The sequence below is a fragment of the Fundulus heteroclitus genome, unplaced genomic scaffold, assembly GCF_011125445.2.
Source record: "Fundulus heteroclitus isolate FHET01 unplaced genomic scaffold, MU-UCD_Fhet_4.1 scaffold_80, whole genome shotgun sequence".
Lineage (NCBI taxonomy): Eukaryota > Metazoa > Chordata > Actinopteri > Cyprinodontiformes > Fundulidae > Fundulus > Fundulus heteroclitus.
The window spans coordinates 148,432-153,965 of NW_023397252.1; the positions used below are offsets into that span (position 1 = coordinate 148,432).

Below are 5,534 nucleotides of genomic sequence, written 5' to 3' on the forward strand. Positions count from 1 at the left end.
AGAAAGTCGCGAAGGACATCGTTTACTAAGGCTTGAAACACAGCCGGGGCATTACACAAACCAAAAGGCATTACTAGATACTCAAAGTGACCTAACGGGGTCTTAAAGGCTGTCTTCCACTCGTCTCCTTGCCTAATACGAACTAAATGGTAAGCATTGCGCAGGTCGAGTTTGGTGAAGATGACCGCGTCCTGGACTGGTTCAAGCGCAGAAGATAACAGAGGAAGTGGATACTTGTTCTTAATGGTTATTTGGTTTAGTCCCCGGTAATCAATGCAAGGTCGGAGGGACCCATCCTTTTTTCCCACAAAAAAGAAGCCAGCCCCCAAAGGTGAGGACGACGGGGGGATTAATCCGGCCGAAAGGGACTCACTTATATAACGCTCGAGCGCTTGACGCTCAGACCTCGAGATGTTATAAAGGCGACTGGCTGGTAGAGGGGCCCCGGGCAGCAAGTCGATGGCGCAGTCATAAGGACGGTGCGGGGGTAGAGAGCTAGCCCGACTCTTGCTAAATACTTCTCGCAGATCGTGGTAACAACCCAGGACGCGAGAAAGATCAATAACATCCACAGGACCCGAGATGAAACTCGGGGCGTGGGAAACTGGGAGCGCAGACTGCAAGCACCGAGAGTGGCAGGCTTGGGACCACGACTCGAGCCGTGATTCAGCCCAATTTAATTGCGGGTTGTGAACGGCTAACCAGGCTACACCCAAAACCACTGGCGAACGCTTTACGGGAAAGACAAAGAACGAGAGCTGTTCCCGATGATTGCCTGATACTATCACTTCCAGAGGCTCAGTCCGGCGGGTGATCAAAGTCAGTCTTAGCCCATCTAAGGAGGAAACCTGGAGCGGCACCGGGCACTCCCTGACAAAATGACCCTCGCCTCCGCAGTAGAGGCACAGGTTATTGGAGAAGCGCTGCTGGCGCTCGTCGCTAGTCAGACTGACCCGTCCCAACTGCATGGGCTCAGGTGGAGGCGTAACCTCCCGCCGTTGAGAACCGTTCGTATGTGCCAGGGGTCCAAAAGACCGTAACGGCCTGTCCGAACGAGCCCGGTTTCGACTACGTAGCCGGGAGTCGAGACGAATAGCTAAAGTCACCAGCTCCTCGAACGTGCTGGGATCCTTAACCCGGGCCAATTCATCCTTTAGACTCTCATCCAGAGCCTGAAAGAATGCTGCCTTTAAGGGCTTGCCCTCCCAACCTGCTGCTGCGGCCACAGTACGAAACTCGACGGAGAAGTCTGACACACGTCGACCGCTCTGTTTTAAATCGAGGACTCGAGACTGCTGATCGGTGTCTAACTCTGCCGAAAACACCGTCTTAAACTCTGTAATAAAGTCCTGAAAAGTACGCGCGCTCGCGTAAAATACGGGTTGGACCTGTGCGTTATTGTACGAACGATAATTTGCCTAATCGGCTTGCCATAAGTTCCACTGCCGTATGCATGCGCATGTTTCGATAGATACAGACAGGAGAGGCAAAGTAGAAGCTCGCGCATGAACATGTCCAACCAACAACTTAGATTGATTGTTCACTCTGAATGTTGTTTCAAAATAGCAAACCTGGTTTCATTTCTTAGTTATGTCCTGGATTTTGTAGCGTTTGTGGACCCTACGTCGCTACTTGATCAAAAAAATAACGTCACTACAGGAAAGTTACTTGATTCATAAAGCAGCGAAATGTAGTTTAACTAATAGCTTCGCTACATGTAGCGGCGCTACTGCCCAATACTGGCGTTCCATGTACCTAAACCGTTTAATAAACATCTTTAAACTGCACACTGTCTTCCGTATTGTGTCTGCATATATATAACATATAAAAACCATTACAGAAGAAAGCTCTGGCCAGCAAATCCCAGCAGAGACAATCGGTTGGCAGTTAGCCGTGCAGCAGGAACAACTAAACAGGTTAGGTTTAGCGTTAAATTCTACACACAAACAGCTTCAACACGTCACCACTCAGCTTAGTCAGCTGATGGCTTCGTTCTCTTCCCCATCCGCTCAACCTGTCGATCAGGCACCTGAGACTCCTCCCCCTGCAGCATCAGCTGTTGAAAACACCGATCAGACCCCTGACTCTGAGAGTTCTTCTCCCGCTCCTGAGAAGTTCTCAGGGGAGAGCGGCGACTGCGGGGGTTTCCTTTTTCAATGTAATCTCGTGTTCAACCGTTACCCTCGTACATTTTCCACTGACCAGTCTGAAATTTCATTCGTCCTTCGGCTCTTGACAGGTAAAGCTCTGCGATGGGCTGAAGCCCGGTTCTCGGACTGTACGGCTTTCAGGTGTACTTTTATTGAATTCGTCACCGAATTTAAAACAGTTTTCTCTGCCGAGCTGGACCCGGTCCAGTTATCGCGTTCTCTGCTCTCTTTAAAGCAGCGAGGACGCCGTGTTTCTGATTTCTCCGTGGAGTTTCGTACTTTCGTTGCAGCCGCGGGTTGGGAGTCTAAGCCATTAAAGGCAGTCTTTTTTTAGGCGTTAGATGAAAGCCTTAAGGACGAATTGGCCCGACTCGAAGAACCCGGCACTTTTGAGGGCTTGGTTGCCTTGGCTATCCGATTGGCTACCCGGTTACGTAGTTGTAACCGCGGGCGCACCACCACCGAGAGACCCTTACGGTCAACCGGTTCATCAGTTCAGGGGTCCGACTCCCAGCATCCATTAGCCCCACCTCCTTCACCTCCAGCACCCATGCAGATTGGTCGTGTCCATTTGACCAACGAGGAGCGACAACAATGCTATTCGGGTAAACAGTGCCTTTATTGTAGAGGTGAGGGCCATTTTGTTAAGAGTTTCCCTGTTCGGCCAAAAGAATGGGTCCGTCACCTGTAATGGGGGAGGCGGCGGACCAAAATAGATTTTCGTTCCCCAAAAAACTTTCTGGTTCGTCTCCGTCACGCCTTTGTCTGCCGGTTACTATTGTTTTTGGGCAGGACAGTTTTGACACGTCTGCCCTTGTTGATTCCGGTTCCGATTATACAGATAAAAAGATTCCCATAAAAGGGAACCCAGTTGACTGCATCAAAGGTCCGACAAGCAGCATTTACTCCTGAAGAAGTGTAGAGCCACAGGGAGAGTTGTCTGCATTGTCCATGGCTTTGCAGCAATCCCTCATACTGAGCAAGCATTAAGCGAAAGCAGGGAAAAAAACTCCCCATTAAGGGGAAGGAAAACCTCCAGCAGAACCAGGCTCGCTATGAACAGTCATCTGTCTCGAACGACTGGGGGTTAGAGAACACAGAGCAGAGACACAACAAGAGAGACAAAAAAGCACAGAAGCACACATTAAACCAGTAATCTGTTCTACATTAAATGGTAATAGCGGGTAATCTGTCTTCCCTGGATGATGTCACAGTTAACAGAACACCAGACCAGGTGTATCTACTATGAAGGGGAAAAAAGAGAGAGAACAAAAAGTTAAAAGCTGAAATGATGACTAGCAATGCAAAACTGAAGAACAGTAGAACTAAGTAGAGTGAGAAAAATAGGCCCTGATGTCCTCCAGTAGCCTAAGCCTATAGCAGCATAACTATAGAGGTAGCCCAGGGTAACATGAGCCACTCTAACTATAAGCTTTATCAAAAAGGAAAGTTTTAAGATAAGTCTTAAAAGTACACAGGTGTGTAACAGGTGGCACCAGTAGGTGTCACTCTCCATAGGCTGAGCCTCTATAAAAGGGGAAGCTAGTAGGGTGGTAGCCAGGAGTTCACTTCCTGTGTCTGGGACCAGGGGTGTGGTCGATCCATACTGTTGGCTGGCTGGGGTAGGTTGGGAGGAAAATGGTTTTTAAGTTTATCTTTCTCAATATGTTTTTTGCTGATTTGGTGTTTTTATACAGGGCCGCATTAACAGTATTCCAGTGGTAGCGTTACCTGGGCGTGTGGTTGTTCGACGCCGCAGGTAGGCTTTTACATTTACTGTTTGGGTGTCACCTGGGCGTGTTGTTTGATGCCGCAGGTAGGCTTTTCTATATGCCGTTTTAAGTGATGCAGGTAAGCAGTGTTTTTAATGTGGTTAGATTGATTTGATTAAAGTGTTTTAATGAGTATTTGGTAATTTTGTATTTTTGTTTTGACAGGGTTGTCACTGTGTGGTGTGGTTTTCGTCCTGGCCGTGGAACACTGGACCAGCTCTACACCCTCAGCAGGATTCTTGAGGGGGCATGGGAGTTTGCCCAACCAGTCTACATGTGCTTTGTGGATCTGGAGAAGGCATTCGACCGTGTCCCCCGGGGGATCCTGTGGGGGGTACTCCGGGAGTATGGAGTACCGGACCCTTTAATAAGGGCTGTCAGGTCTCTGTACGACCGGTGTCAGAGTCTGGTCCGCATTGCCGGCAGTAAGTCGGACTCGTTTCCAGTGAGAGTTGGACTCCGCCAAGGCTGCCCTTTGTCACCGATTCTGTTCATAACTTTTATGGACAGAATTTCTAGGCGCAGCCAAGGTGTTGAGGGGATCCGCTTTGGTGGCCTTAGGATTGCGTCTCTGCTATTCGCGGATGACGTGGTCCTATTGGCTTCATCAGGACGTGATCTACAGCTCTCACTGGAGCGGTTCGCAGCCGAGTGCGAAGCGGCCGGGATGAAAATCAGTGCCTCCAAATCCGAGACCATGGTCTTGAACCGGAAAAGGGTAGAGTGCCTTCTCCGGGTTGGGGAGGATGTCCTGCCCCTAGTGGAGGAGTTCAAGTATCTTGGGGTCTTGTTCACGAATGGGGGGAAGATGGAGCGGGAGATCGACAGGCGGATTGGTGCAGCGTCTGCTGTGAAGCGGGCGCTGTACCGATCCGTTGTGGTGAAGAGAGAGCTGAGCCAAAAGGCGAAGCTCTCGATTTACCGGTCGATCTACGTTCCTACCCTCATCTATGGTCACGAGCTTTGGGTCGTGACCGAAAGAACGAGATCCCGGATACAAGCGGCTGAAATGAGTTTTCTCCGTAGTGTGTCTGGGCTCTCCCTTAGAGATAGGGTGAGGAGCTCAGTCATCCGGGGAGGACTCAGAGTAGAGCCGCTGCTCCTCCACGTCGAGAGGAGCCAGTTGAGGTGGCTCGGGCATCTGGTCAGGATGCCTCCTGGACGCCTCCCTGGAGAGGTGTTCCGGGCACGTCCCACCGGGAGGAGACCCAGGGGAAGACCCAGGACATGCTGGAGGGACTATGTCTCCCGGCTGGCCTGGGAACGCCTTGGGATTCCTCCTGAGGAGCTGGCCCAAGTGGCTGGGGAGAGGGACGTCTGGGCCTCCCTACTGAAGCTGCTACCCCCGCGACCCGACCCCGGATAAGCGGAAGACAACGGACGGACGGACGGAGGGTTGTCACTGCTTCCTGCTGTCCTTTAGAGTTTGATTTTCTTTTCTGTTAGTCTGCCTGGTTTGGATTGTTTTTCTTTTTGAGTACTTGTGAGGGTGGACTAACAACTTTGCATTTATTTTGTTTTCTTTTCACTTCCTGTATGCTTATATTCCTGCTACATTTTATATATTGGCACCTGTATTTTATTTATATACAATAAAGCTTGGTAAAATTAA

General features: G+C 50.1%; 1 long non-coding RNA gene across 1 annotated transcript; it reads left to right on the top strand.

The window, feature by feature from the left end:
* Positions 1 to 3,638: 3,638 nt before the first annotated feature.
* On the top strand, positions 3,639 to 5,534 carry LOC118562032. The gene is made up of 2 exons (XR_004930447.1): positions 3,639 to 3,909; positions 5,317 to 5,534. It is a non-coding gene; the product is annotated as an uncharacterized LOC118562032 (long non-coding RNA).